The sequence below is a fragment of the Balaenoptera physalus genome (assembly GCF_965194825.1).
Source record: "Balaenoptera physalus genome assembly, chromosome: 4".
NCBI lineage: Eukaryota > Metazoa > Chordata > Mammalia > Artiodactyla > Balaenopteridae > Balaenoptera > Balaenoptera physalus.
Window position 1 is genome coordinate 84,717,644 of NC_138891.1, and position 15,633 is coordinate 84,733,276.

Here is a 15,633-nt window from a genome sequence, read left to right on the forward strand (position 1 = left end):
CAAACATTGCAGATTAGAGAAACTGGTCTCCCAAATTCAGTGCTCTTACCTCAGGAGACACAAACCAGTTCATGGGAGTGAAGATAAAACCTGAAAACTTCTACTTGTTTTTTATTTATAATTTTGTGTTGGCTTTGTAATGTACATATGTAATATAAATACAATAATACAAGCATAAATTTTGAATATGCAAATTAGCATACCTAAATTTGGGTTCCATGCTCTTAATCTTTGTCTCATGGCGTACACAACTAAAATGTCACCCTTGAGCTGCACATCTTGAAGGGTAACTAAAAATATGCCTTCTAGTCAGAAGTGAGATAGAGCATTCCAGAATGAAAGTAACAGCATGGATCCATAACACATCAAAAGGAATTCTGGGACTGTAAGACATTTCGTATGCCTGGGCATTATGATGGGCATAGGGAAATAATAGAAAACAAGCTAGAAAACTATTCTACTGGAAAGGGAGGTGTATAAACAAAGGAATGGCAAGATGAGATTTCCATTTTAATTAGATAATTCGCATCAATGGAGGATAAATTTGAAAGGTAAAGAACTGGAGGTTTGAACACAGGAAGTATTTTAGAAACTTGAGTAAGAGATGATTAGGGTGTAAACAAGGGCTGGGTTATAAGGTATAGAGAAAACGAGATATAGAACAAATTTTGAGGTAAAATTAGCAAGTCTTGGTGATAACTAGTTATGAGTTAAAAATCACTGAAGATAAAGTTCAGAGACCTAAACAGAACAGAGACCTTATACTTATAAAGAGGTAAGTTTACTTCTCTCATACATAATAGAAGTCAATTTAGGACTGGCTCCACTCTCATCAGGGACCCTGCTCCTGCCATCTCTCTACTATGTCATCCTTGATGTAAACCTTATTTCTCACAATCAAAGCTGGCTGCTGGAGCCTGAATCATCACCTCCATGTTACAGGCAGAAGAATGGAGGAAGGACAAAAATGGTTCATGCTTCTTATCTTTAGAGAAGACTTCCTAGAAGACTTCTGCCTACATTTCAGCAGCCAAAACTCAGACACATTGCTAGACCTAGTTGAAAGGTAGGCTCAGAAATGTAATCTGTATTCCAAGTATCAGAATAAACATTTTGGGTCTTCATTAAAGAAGAGGAAAGTACGGATAATGACCAGAGCTTCACAAATATTAATGGCCACCCTAATCACCTGGGGGTTTGCTTAAAAATGCAAACTGTGAGGAGGGGCTCAAGATTCTTCATTTCTTACAAATTCTTAGTGATTCCCTGGCCACTGGTCTGTAAGCCATATTCTGAGTAGCAAGGTTATGCACCAGTGGTTCTCAAACATTAGTGTTCATCAGAATCGGGGGGTTGGGGGGGGGGGGAAATGTGCTAAAACAGATCTCTGGACCCCTCCCTCAGAGTGTCTGATTCAGTAGGGCCAAAGTGGGGCCTGGGAATTGGCATTTCTTAGAAGATTCCAGGGGATGCTGATGCCCCTGCTAGATGGGACCACACAGGGAGAACTACTGCTATGACTTCTTGTTTTGATAACAGATTGGAGAGACACTGGACCACAAAGAGACATGGTATCAAGAGAGGGGAGGGGGTTTGTTGATATTTCTGCCTTCATTTTATTGTTTGTGGTAGCAGTGCCATTTTATTCACACTCTCACTGGATTAAAAACAAATGTCCACTATAAGCTGGTCTGAAATATTCTCAAGTTTTCTCCCTCTATATTTTCTTCACATTAGCCGGAATCCTAAACAGACTGCAATTCTTATTTAGCCAACCATCTGTACCTACTTTCACAGTCCGCGAGTAAAATCAGTATGTAATACAAAGCAATTAAAATATCCTAGTGTCTCTAGCCAGAATAGTCTCCCCATCTTAAAGGGATGTTTTCTTCTTAGCTGGAAAAATCAACCTACTCCACTCAATCTCTTGTTTGTTTTCTATGTCAAAATTAGTGGGTTACCTACTGATTATCAGACCTGGCCAATTAGTCTGATCATCTCATCACATATTTGCAACTTCTCCAGCTGTGAGAGTTACTTTTTATGTTGACTCTTTCAATAAAAACTCCCCAAGCTGAGACAAATGATGAGTAAAGTGATAAACACCCACCAGCAACTTAACCTGAATACTTATTTAGAGCAGCACAACTGAGCCATGGGCTAGAACTCAGGAAATGAATTGTGGTGCTGTATTTTGAGGCTCTGAGGAAGTCCACAGCTCCTGGCACACGTAAACAAAATTGGCGCTAATTTCAAATTCAATCTCATTACTGTTGCAGGTGATATATATGAATCTATGAAAATATATGAGATTAGGAAATGCCAAGATTTATTCATTTATGTCCTGAAGAGGTAGGAATAGGAGGAATAATTTGGCAAAGAAGTAGGATAAATAAGACAAATCCCCTTCACAAGAATGCATAATCTAACTTTGTCTATCCCTTATTCCTACCTCCTCAGAGAAAGTTTTTCCTTTCCCTCAAAGAAAAACCCAGAGGTGTATTTGTTTCTCCATAGTTCCTTTCTATGTTCAGTGGGCAGCAGGGTAAAAGATTTGTCAAAGAAATCTCATAGTTTCAGCTTCTTCTACATGACTTCCTGGTTTTTAACGGACATAGTGGTTATGTTCCAAAGAACCCCTAAAATAGAAAGAACTTAGCCTGCTGTCTTAAGTCTTTAATGAGGGCCACTTCTCTAGGCATGGACACTTCAGGCTTTTATTTTCAAAAGGAAAGCCACCTTAGAAGCTCCATAAGAAAAGAAGAATAGTCTTAGGACAGCCTGGAAAGCTAAAAGCATCCTAAAGGTCATTGAGACCCTGCCTGCATTAACAGGGTGGTTGGTAACCGCCTTGTGCCTTGTTCAAAGCCTGCCGTCTCTCCAGGCCTCCAACCTGTCCCCTGAAGCTTGCTCTCTGATCAGTGAGATTCTCTGTGTCTTTGCATAACGGTCATGGAATCCTAACAGCTGCAAAACATACTGAAAGGGGATTAACTAGCTTGATTCCAGTTTACTGGCTGAAATACATGACTCAGAATGAGAATCTCAGATTAGTACTACAGATCGTCATCCCAGATGCTAGGAAATTCAGACACCTATGTAATGCCTCTTGGAAAAGTATCATTTCCTCAAAGCTGCAGGAAAGAATAAATAAACAATGAAGTGCTCAAAATTCCTCGATGGAGTTGTTCAGTTTCAGCCACAAGAGTTCCAAAGACAATTACAAGGACCAAATCCATTCAGTGATATAATGACTCAATTTTCTAGAGAATACATCTAAGACCAATATAGGAAGAGACTGGATACGGACAGAAGAAAAAAAAAAAAACACAAGATAATTTGCTAAATTAACTGATTAAACACAGAAACCACAGCTGGTTTCTAGTCATCTGGACGAGTTTGTGCATGGCTGACTCAGGCAATTTGGAGTGTGGTGTAGACCTAAGGAGTGTGGGAGCAGCAACATGTTTATTTGCGCTTAAATAGAAACACAGATAGCTAGTCCAAGCAAGAACTTCCCCCACAGAAAGAAACTGCAAATAACCCATCCCCAGGCTGCCAACTAGAGGCTTATTTTAGAAAGAGTAAGTAGGAACAGGCTGCATGGCCGGTGGAGGAGAATTCAGAGGTGCTCCGCCCACACACCAGGCAATCATTAGCATGTCTACTCAGTTCTCAACCATGTAACAGCTGCAAAGAGACAATAGTGGGAAACTGTCACAGAGAAAGAAAAAAAAAGTCCTGGAAAAGCCTGTTAATTAAGAAAAGATGGAGGGGGATTTTTTTTTTAGAAAGCACTGCAACTCGAACAGAGGAAAAAGTTTCATAATACAGAGTTTTGAGAGAAAACGACTCAAAGGAAAATGAATCAGTAAAATATGTTATCATTCTGCAAGGTGAAACCACAGTTACTTGTTCCTCAAGCATTCATCGAACACTTACTAAGTAAGTGAGGGGAAAAAAAATGAAATCAGACAATTTATACCCTTTGGCCAATCGGCATTTACTTGTGAGGATAAAATATTTATACCAACAACGGCTATATGCAAAATTACAAGTTTTGGTCACTTGTGAAACGGAACATGCCAGCTGTTCAGAACTGTTGCCTTATTATAAGCACATTGCTAGGTGAGCTTAAAAGGATGACAAGATGCCACCCTTGACTTTGTAAGAATAGGAATGTTAAATGTAGATTGTAGAGTCAGGTTGACTGTCTTTTTTCATTTTCCTTTTCTTAAAACCCATCAACTCAGGAAAGTCCCCCTCTATTTATTGGCAGCTCACTCACAACACAAGCTATGTGTCATTCACCCAGCGGACAGTTCAAGGTCACTGTCTGGAATGGAGATATCAAGAACAATGCAAGCCTGAGAGCAGCCAAACAAGCCAGGTAAAATCAGCCCAATGCAAACAGAACCAAGGACAAAAGGCAAATGCAACTAGGACTCCTGAGGCACTTAATGGAAAAAAAAAGTTGTTTACAAAAAAAAGGGAGAGTCATTACAGAATTAAAAATCAGATGACATTTGATGAGAAAAGGAGAATAAAAACAATTTACTGATTAATCATTACTACTCTTGATCACCACCTTATGAAGCAGTTCTATTTTACAGATTAATAAACTTGCTATTGAGCAGAGATAGGAATTTGCAGAACCAGAATTCACTTATCAGCCAGTGAGCTAACCACTACGCCATCTGGATTCCTACTATATGGAAACTGCAAATAGATAGTGATAGCAATGGGTTCTAGAAATTTCCATCCTATACCCATGTTTCTTCTCTTACTATTAGGTTTTAGGTTGGGCCATGTGCATCAAGCTTCTATAGGCAAAGGATAGCACAGAATTCAAAGTGTATGGCATGTTCAGTTCACAGCAGACAGCAGACATTGCTGTACACCACCATTTTCAACCTGCCCAACTCCAATTTGTCCCTCCTCTGGGAGTGTCTTCCTGGAGCCTTTGTTCTTGGGTAGGCTGGAGTACATGGAGAAAAATGAAGCTTAGCAATCACAAGTAATGCCCTGATGTTCAGAGAAGCAGGCTTATACTTTTGAGAACAAAGTCCCTTCTTCAGAGCTGCTTCAGTACATCTAGCCAATAGCTACCTGGCCCTTTGGTCTCTGCAGGAAAGAGTTCAGGGTCCAGGGCTCATGCAGGCCCTTAATTCAAGTGAATGGACACCCAGGAGGTTGGGGATGAAGAATGCAACATTCAGTTAGGGCAGTTAGGGCAGCTGGGCCACCGTCTATTTGCAGGTTCCAATGACTAACTTCAACCAATTTTAAAAAATCGAGGTTGGGGACAGAGTGAAAAACATGATGAGAAATATCCTAGTTTCTCACATTTCTTAAGACTGGCTCTGAAATGGATCTGCTTAGTGTGTGGATGTGCATAAATGCTAATTATTTGAAAGGAACAACTCCTGGAACTGAGGCTCAATTTATTATTCTGTTGTTGTTTTTAATCTTCACGCTGAGTTTGCCTTCTAACACACCCAGAGAGTGTATCCAAGAGAGAGGCTGAGAAGGAGGGCAACAATGGAGTGGAGATGTGCTTAATGCAGACTCCACTAATAAATCACCGATAGTTAAGATATAGATTGGATGATGGGCGGCAGATGGGAAGGAGGTACATCAAATTGCTTTGCTCATATAGATTATTGGATTAACAAGGAAGCAGCAGGCAAGTGGCAAACTGGTGTAACAAATTGCTATCATTAAAAAAAAAAAATTGAACTTATCCCAGGATGGTAATAAGGCTCTGCAGGCCATTAGCCCTTTGGAGAGGTGCTTGAAGTGGGAATATCCCTCTGAGATGGTAATACAGAGAATGCTCTCCATGTTCCTCCTCCTCCCCTCACTATCGTACCTAAGCACATCCTGGTGAGGGGAGGGAGAAGGGAGAAAGCCAGACTGCAGAGGGAAATGAATTAATGAGTGGGGCTATTAGCAGGCGCATACCCCGCCCAGTCAGTGATAAGCAGAAGTATATACACCACACCATTCTGGCAACTAATACTGGTTGCAACCAATACTGCCTTCTTTATTTGCCCCCTCCATACCCTCTAACTTTTTAATTTGAAAATTTTCGAACCTACTGACAAGTTGCACTAGTAATAAAATGAGCACCTGATAATATTTTACAAGATTCACCAATTGTTAATATTTTGCCACATTTGCTTTGTCTTTCATTTTTCTTTTCCTTTTTTGGTGAACTATTAAGTGGTAGACACCAAAATGCTGCAGTATGTATTTCTAAGAACAAGGTCATTCTCCTACATATTTACAATGGAATTTATTATTTTTAGGAAACTTTAGCCTTCATAAGTAATATTATATAATATACAATCTATGTTCAAATTTCCCAAACTGTTCCAAAAATGTCTTTTATAGCTTTATAAAAAATCCAGGATTCAATCAAGAATTATGCATTGTTTAGTCATCATATCTCTTTAATAGTTTGTATTCTAGAACCATGCCTAGCCTTTCTTTTTAACTTTTAAGACACTGACATTTTGAAGTGTCTAGACCAGTTGTTTTGCAGACTCTTTCTCAATTTAGATTTTTCTGATTGCTTCCTCATGATTAGAATAAGGTTAAACATTTTTGGCAGGATGTGTTCTTTGTAGTACATCACATCAGGAGGCATATGTTGCCAATTTGTCAAACTTGGTGATTGTAAGTTTCATCATTTGGTTAAAGTGATGCTATCAAATTTCTCCATTGTAAATGTAGCATGTTCCCTCTGTAATTAATAAATAGTTCTGAAACTGGGTGATTATTAGATCAACATTTTACACAATAGTTTTAGCATGCTTTGATGATTTTTGGTTGAATCACTTATTACAGTGGTCATTGACAGCCTTAGAAAACCATCATTTAACATTCCTTCTGCATTTATGAGTTACTATTCTTTTGTAGAAATAAATATTTCTTTTTTTTCTCCATCCACTCCCATTGTTTTTGGTACCACTATGGCCTTGTAGAGGTTTATTATAATCCATCCCTGCCATTATTTAAATTGGCATTCTAGTTGTCTCAAATTTGGTCAATGGAAGCCCCTTTAATCTGGCATCCATGTTTTTATTTATTTATTTATTTTTGACATTTTCTTATCAGTGTTTGAGCACTTCTTTACTTTTTGATTCAATTCAATGCTCCTGGCTCACCTTGTACTTCATTGCCCCCGACTTAGGGTCAGTCAGTCTTCCAGGTAGTCCTGGTTCCTTTGAATGGAAAGTGGTAGTTAGAAACCAAGGTCAGGGTGATAAATACATTCACTGCTACTTAAGTGTAATTGTTCTAAGCCCTTTCTTTGTACCCAGCAAGAAAATATATATTTTGATAAAGTCATGAGTTTGTACTTCCAATTCCAATCCAATACAACAGAGCTCTCCTTCCCCCTTTCCATATTTTTTTTACCACTCTCCTACCATGAGAACGCTATGCCCCCCAAACACCAATATATTTGCTCATTTGCTCAATTCTGCAATACACACAAAATAGTTTCAAACGATTCCACCACCAATAGTTTCTTTTCATCTTTAGAAAATATTCCACTGAAGGTGGGATGCAATCAGAGTACAGTGTTCAAAATTTACTTGAATTAATTCTGGCTTTGCTTCTTTGTGTTCATATTATCAATTTGACATACAGTTCAATTCATGTGTTTCTATCTGTATTCAATTTCTAGATTTTACTATATGCTTGATAAATTGATAATGTTTTCTGAATATGCAAAACATTAATGTAGTTTAAAAGTCAAAACTAGATTGAAAGGTAAACTTCGAAAAATATTATTCCCTGTATTATTGCTTTATTTTCACCCTTCCCCAGTAGTCAACCAATTTCTTTAGTTTCTGTTTTAACAGTCTTGTGTTTCCCTTTGAAGATATTTGTTTATATGTCTGTATATTCTGATTTCCTTTTCTTTGTTACAAAAATGGTAGCAGACTATTTTTACCTTGTTCTTTTCCCTTTCAGTATATTTTGAAATTAGAAGCGTCTTTCTAAATTCCTTTGTTCTGTTTTATTCAACTTCTCGGGCAATGAAATCATATCTCAGCTCCAGGTAAAATGAGTGGTTCTTGTAAAAAGGAGTTAAGAACATGAAAGAGATGTGGGTTGTGTTTAACTGACACAGGGATTTAATGTGCATGCATTTCACTTAATATATTCCCAAGTGTGGTTCAAATGGTCCCTCAAGTCAGAATCAGGTAAGGGTGCTCATTAAAAATTCTTATTCCAAAGCTCCACTCCAGACCTACCTAACCAAACTCTCTGTAGGGTATAGCTCAGGAATCTGCATTTTCAAACTCCTGGGTGATTCCATGGACCTTCAGAGAAACTTAGGCTGTTATGAGAGGAATAAGTGACTGGGAAAGCCACAAAGATGACTTATTGTCATGACAAAGTCTTTTCACTCCAGTGTCTAGGACCTAAGTCTGCTTTTCCTCTAAGAGCATGAAATTTTTTTTTTTTTTTAATAAGAATTTGGTTTCTTTTGGAGTAAGGTCTGAGCCCATCTCCTTTGCTGGGGTAAGCCAGCTACATAAACTCTGTATTCTTCTTGGATCTTTGAGATGAATCAGAGAGTTGGATGGAGCACACTAGAACCACACAGAACCTTCCTCTAACCTCTAAACCTCAGGGTAGAGTTTCCAGGGGACACAGTGGCATTCCAAATGTTCAGGTTTCAATCCGTGTTACATTTTAGCCAATGGAAAGCAGGGGAAACAGGTGGGTGCTAACTTTAAGTATCTCAAAACTCTACCATTTCCATTGCTTCTCCCACATTCCCTAGCCCTTCCATATTCTCCAGTATGGATTTGAATATGCCCATCTAAAGTTAAATGTTTTATTAAAAAATGGGATACTCTTGGGAGGAAGGTAAGGGAAATGAATCATCTATTCCATTTTGAAGCTGTGAAAATTGAGATGCAGAGAAGCAGTGTGAATGAGAGGCTAGACGGCTGGAGCAACCTTCCAGACACTGGGGGAGCCCTTCACAACACTGTGAAGTAGGTAAACCTTGACTTTAATCACTCACTTTGAACAGTCAGTGTTTATCAACTACTACTATAAGCCAAGGACTTTGCTCCATGCTTTTCCTACTTTAGCTCATTAATTTTTATACCACATTTATGAAGCAGATACTATCACCATCTGTCTCTTACAGGTGAATACACTGCAACTTAAAGACGGTGTTACTTGCCCAATTCGCATAGCAAAGCAAGAGCTAAATCTATGTTGCTCTAAACAGAACCCAAGTCCTTAACTGCTGCATAACTGAAAAGGGCTTCCAGAAACATGTTTCTTTATGATACTAACCCAGGTGCTCAGTGTCACAGCCTGTTGACTGCAGGCCTAAGGATCTCCACTTAACAGCTGACAAGTTCTACCCCTCAAATTCTAAAGAGGCAGGGATTCAAGAACCTTTGTTGTGACCTTAGCCAAGCTGCTGTGCTTTCCCAGGATTTAGTGTTCTCATTCTGTAAAAGCAAGAAGGAAGGATAAAAACATTTTTAAGTACACATATATATGTATATGTGTATATATATATATATATATATATATCTTTCACTTCTGATACCCTATAATCCAAATGCCTGATTTACATTTTCACACTATAGTTTTAGTAGTTTTGCTTGCTTCCTCTTTATTGTCTTAATATTTTAATGTGCCCCTTTATTCCCAAAGGCATTTGAATTCCAAAAGAGGCTAATGTATTAACTCAAAGAAATGAGTCTCTAATAGAGCAAATTTCCAAACAGAGAATCCAATGAGTATTGAAATACTTGTATCCTGATTATATTTCTTTTCTCGTCCTGAGGATGGCTGTGTTCAGAAAAACGCTCTCAGAGATAAGGCTGGATAAAATGGAAACCAGGCCCAGCTCTCTGAAACAGGGTTGGCAGAAATGAGGTGAGAACACAGGGCCCACAAGCCAGCTGGCATACATGGCAGGGGTCCCTCCCAGGCATCAGAGATTCAGGGGAACCATAGAAACCATATGTGTGAGAAACACTGGCAGAGAGGAGGGATAGCATATCAGAATTGTTTCCACGTGGGGTAAATCCCAGGAGATATGATGTGATGGTGCTTTCCAGGACCCTGTCTTCCAGTACTGGGGAACAGAAACTCCTCTGCACCCCACCAACTAATGAGACAAGAACCACTTCTCTCATCCTCACCTCTGCCTGGTCTTTTCTGTTTCAGGAACCTCTCTGCTGACAGCTGGCTGAATAGAAATGACCTACCAATTTTAAGATTAGTGAGAGCAAGACAGAAATTATTTACTTTGTTATGCCTCACAGTTCATGGCTCTGCTGTATAGTTGGTACTAACTGTATACTGTATTAACTGAAGATAGAGAATGAAGTCAAGTTTCCAAGTTGGAGAAACCCAGTTTATCTTCTCGGTGAAATGAGACCACACGTAGCCCCAGCTCTTTTTTTTTTTTTTTAACATCTTTATTGGAGTATAATTGCTTTACAATGGTGTCTTAGTTTCTGCTTTATAACAAAGTGAATCAGCTATACGTATACATATAAACCCATATCTCCTCCCTCTTGCGTCTCCCTCCCACCCTCCCTACCCCACCCCTCTAGGTGGTCACAAAGCACTGAGCTAATCTCCCTGTGCTATGTGGCTCCTTCCCACTAGCTGTCTATTTTACATTTGGTAGTGTATATATGTCCATGCCACTCTCTCACTTTGTCCCAGATTACCCTTCCCCTTCCCCATGTCCTCAAGTCCATTCTCTACGTCTGCATCTTTATTCTGGTCCTGCCTCTAGGTTCTTCAGAACTATTTTTTTAGATTTCATATGTATGTGTTAGCATACAGTATTTGTTTTTCTCTTTCTGACTTACTTCACTCTGTATGACAGGCTCTACGTCCATCCACCTAAGTACAAATAACTCAATTTCGCTTTTTATATGGCTGAGTAATATTCCATTGTATATATGTGCCACATCTTCTTTATCCATTCATCTGTCGATGGACACTTAGGTTGCTTCCATGTCCTGGCTATTGTAAATAGAGCTGTAATGAACATTGTGGTACATGACTCTTTTTGAATTATGGTTTTCTCTGGGTATATGCCCAGTAGTGGGATTGCTGGGTCGTATGGTAGTTCTATTTTTAGATTTTTAAGGAACCTCCATGCTGTTCTCCATAGTGGCTGTATCAATTTACATTCCCACCAACAGTGCAAGAGGGTTCCCTTTTCTCCACACCCTCTCCAGCATTTATTGTTTATAGATTTTTTTGATGATGGCCATTCTGACTGGTGTGAGGTGATACCTCATTGTAGTTTTGATTTGCATTTCTCTAATGATTAGTGATGTTGAGCATCCTTTCATGTGTTTGATGGCAATCTGTATATCTTCTTTGGAGAAATGTCTGTTTAGGTCTTCTGCCCATTTTTGGATTGGGATGTTTGTTTTTTTGATACTGAGTTGCATGAGCTGTTTGTAAATTTTGGAGATTAATCCTTTGTCACTTGCTTCATTTGCAAATATTTTCTCCCATTCTGAGGGTTGTCTTTTTGTCTTCTTTATGGTTTCCTTTGCTGTGCAAAAGCTTTTAAGTTTCATTAGGTCCCATTTGTTTATTTTTGTTTTTATTTCCCTTTCTCTAGGAGGTGGGTCAAAAAGGATCTTGCTGTGATTTATGTCATAGAGTGTTCTCCCTATGTTTTCCTCTAAGAGTTTGATAGTCTCTGGCCTTACATTTAGGTCTCTAATCCATTTTGAGTTTATTTTTGTGTATGGTGTTAGGGAGTGTTCTAATTTCATTCTTTTACATGTAGCTGTCCAGTTTTCCCAGCACCACTTATTGAAGAGGCTGTCTTTTCTCCATTGTATGTTCTTGCCTCCTTTATCAAAAATCAGGTGACCATATGTGTGTGGGTTTATCTCTGGGCTTTCTATCCTGTTCCATTGACCTGTATTTCTGTTTTTGTGCCAGTACCATACTGTCTCAATTACTGTAGCTTTGTAGTATAGTCTGAAGTACGGGAGCCTGATTCCTCCAGCTCCGTTTTAGTTTCTCAAGATTGCTTTGGCTATTTGGAGTCTTTTGTGTTTCCATACAAATTGTGAAACTTTTTGTTCTAGTTCTGTGAAAAATGCCATTGGAAGTTTGATAGGGCTTGCATAGAATCTGTAGATTGCTTTGGGTAGTAAAGTCATTTTCACAATGTTGATTCTTCCAATCCAAGAACATGGTATATCTCTCCATCAGTTTGTATCATCTTTAATTTCTTTCATCATTGTCTCATAGTTTTCTGCATACAGGTCTTTTGACTCCTTAGGTAGGTTTATTCCTAGGTATTTTATTCTTTTTGTTGCAATGGTAAATGGCAGTGTTTCCTTAATTTCTCTTTCAGATTTTTCATCATTAGTGTATAGGAATGCAAGAGACTACTGTGCATTCATTTTGTGTCCTGCTACTTTACCAAATTCACTGATTAGCTCTAGTAGCTTTCTGGTAGAGTCTTTAGGACTCTCTATGTATAGTATCATGTCATCTGCAAACAGTGACAGCTTTACTTCTTCTTTTCCGATTTGGATTCCTTTTATTTCTTTTTCTTCTCTCATTGCTATGGCTAAAACTTCCAAATCTATGTTGAATAATAGAGTGAGAGTGGACAACATTGTCTTGTTCCTGATCTTTGAGGAAATGGTTTCAGTTTTTCACCATTGAGAACAATGTTGGCTGTGGGTTTTTCATATATGGCCTGTATTATGTTGAGGTAAGTTCCCTCTATGCCTACATTCTGGAGGGTTTTTATCATAAATGGGTGTTGAATTTTGTTGAAAGCTTTTTCTGCATCTATTGAGATGATCATATGGTTTTTCTCCTTCAATTTTTTAATATGGTGTATCACATTGATTGATTTGCGTATACTGAAGAATCCTTGCATTACTGGGATAAACCCCACTTGATCATGGTGTATGACCCTTTTAATGTGCTGTTCGATTCTGTTTGCTAGTATTTTGCTGTGGATATTTGCATCTATATTCATTAGGGATATTGGCCTGTAGTTTTCTTTCTTTGTGACATCTTTGTCTGGTTTTGGTGTCAGCATGATGGTGGCCTCGTACAATGAGTTGGGGAGTGTTCCTCCCTCTGCTATATTTTTGAAGAGTTTGAGAAGGATAGGTGTTAGCTCTTCTCTAAGAGTTTGATAGAATTCGCCTGTGAAGCCATCTGGTACTGGGCTTTTGTTTGTTGGAAGATTTTTAATCACAGTCTCAGTTTCAGTGCTTGCGATTGATCTGTTTATATTTTCTATTTCTTCCTGGTTCAGTCTCGGAAGGTTGTGCTTTTCTAAGAATTTGTCCATTTCTTCCAGGTTGTCTATTTTATTGGCATAGAGTTGCTCATAGCAACTTCCCCCCATGACCTAATGTTTGCATGTGTTATTCTTTCTACCTGGAATGGCCTCCTGTTTTCTTCCTATTCTTTCTCTTCTCAGATACCTAATTCTCATTTGTCTTTCAAGATTCAATTCAAGATCCACATTTAGTTTTTATTAAATGTCCCTCGTCCATGGTTGCCTAGCGCTCTGTGTGTACCTCCTTCAGAACACCTAAAACACTATTTTAATATCTGCTGTTTGTCTTTCTGTCTCCTTTATAGATTGTAATATTCCTGAAGACAGGAAATCCACTTTCAGGGCTTAGTACAATGCCAAACATTTAGTTATATATTTACTGAATGATAGGCTGTGGTTGGTGGAGGAGATATTGGCAGAGATGGGCAAACACATATTGGACAGAGAGTCAAGGTCATTTGGTCCAGTACTCCTATTTCATAGAAAACAAAATAGGTTGCATACAGATAGCAAAGAATTCCTACTGTATAAAAAATTACTAAGATACTCTACAGAACAAATGTATGAGATTAGATGGCCCTTATGATACCTTCCAAAAAACAACAAAAATTTATATTATTCATTTTTTCTTAAGTTAAAAAAATACCAGATACTGGCAGAGCAAGTCCAAGAGTCAAGTTTTCTTGACATTTAACCTTTGAAAAAAATCTCCCTTGTCACTAGTTCAATGGACACATGAATAAATATCATTACTGGAGTTGACCCAAGACAACAGTGAGCAGAATTTATGGGTAAATAACAGACTATTAAAAATAAAATAGTGTGCTAGTTATCAAGGTACTATTTTTCAGATTCAAACTTAATCTTCTATACTCTTGTTCTTGCTGTGTCTGGGACCCTTCAGACCACATTGCTGCTTTGCCAGCTGGCTCCCATGAGGTTTTGCCAATAGAATATACTGGGGGAGACTAGCAGGAGGAGGGAAAGAAAATGGTCCCCCAGGAACTCCTTGGGGGATGGTACTGGAAAGGGAAATGAGTTTGGGTTTCAAGGCAGGATTTATTTACCTCCTAATTTTTCTTACGACTGGCCCTGTCAGTAATCTGCATTTCCTAGAAAAGTGGCAAGCAAAAAAGATTTTTTGGTTTCAAAATTCCAGATGCAAAGTGACATGGCACCCACATGTATCGTCCATTTCTTCTAGTTTGGGAAGGGAGAGGGGTGCTAGTGATTTATGGAGAAATTTCAAAGTGAGAAAAAAGATTAAATACAGGAATTGCTACAAAATTTAAAAGAACCCTAGTGGAGACGATCCTATGATCCAACAGCCAATTATTATAATTTAGTGCACATTCTCATACTTCTTAATTGCTATAACTATTTTTCAAATCAGCCTCCTAGAGATGTGGGAGTATAACACCAATTTTACAGTTTGGCTCGAAGCTAACTGAATTTGCCTTAGAGACATATTTATGAATGCTTACCCAGAAACTGAAGAGTACCTGTAAGAATTTATGTTAAAGAATATGGGGAAGCATGGAGTCTCAGCCACTGGACCGCAGGTGGCCCGGGTTCGATCCCTGGTCAGGGAACTAGATCCCACATGCCGCAACTAAGAGTTCACATGCCACAACTGAAGACCCCGCATGTCACAACTAAAGATCCCACATACTGCAACTAAAGATTGGGCATGCCGCAACTAAAAGATCCTGCATGCTACAAGGAAGATCTCGTGTGTGCAACTAAGACCTGGCGCAGCCATATAAATAAATAAATAAATATTAAAAAAAGAATATGGGGAAATCTACTATGTATCAGACATTGTACTAGGTATTTAAAAAAAGAAAGAATTTTAATTTTGAAGTAATTGTAGAATCACATGCAGTTGTAAGAGAAAATGAAGAAAGAGACTACGTTTCTTTTATCCAGTTTCTTTCCCCCAATGGTAACATCTTGCAAAACTATAGTATAATATGAAAAGCTTGTTTATTCTAGAAATCCAGTTCTATCCCATCTGAAATAATGAAATTTGGGGGGGGGGGGAGAACTTAAAATAATGCTGAACTTCACCTGGAAAAATAAATCAAAGGTTAAAATTGAATTTGTTTTAGATTCACATTTTAGCTACTCACCCAAAAGCAAAAGATATCTGTGGAAAATAATGTAAAAAAATAAACATTGCTAATAAACATGAGTGAATAGCCAGGGAGATCCTAAAGAAAGAAGATAACTTAAAAAGAGTTAGGGCTTCCCTGGTGGCACAGCGGTTAAGAATCCGCCTGCCA

At 38.4% G+C, this 15,633-nt stretch overlaps 1 long non-coding RNA gene across 3 annotated transcripts in view; it reads right to left on the bottom strand.

Annotated features, from left to right (window-relative positions):
- The window catches only part of LOC309659886, a 372,324-nt gene that overhangs the window by 179,698 nt on the left and 176,993 nt on the right, over positions 1-15,633 (bottom strand). The window contains exon 3 of one of the 3 annotated variants that reach the window (XR_014263022.1): positions 4,735-9,494. The exons of the other annotated variants lie outside the window; for them this stretch is intronic. This is a non-coding gene — a long non-coding RNA (uncharacterized lncRNA). Of the gene's footprint in view, positions 1-4,734; positions 9,495-15,633 lie in introns of those variants that run through there. 3 annotated transcript variants of the gene reach the window in all.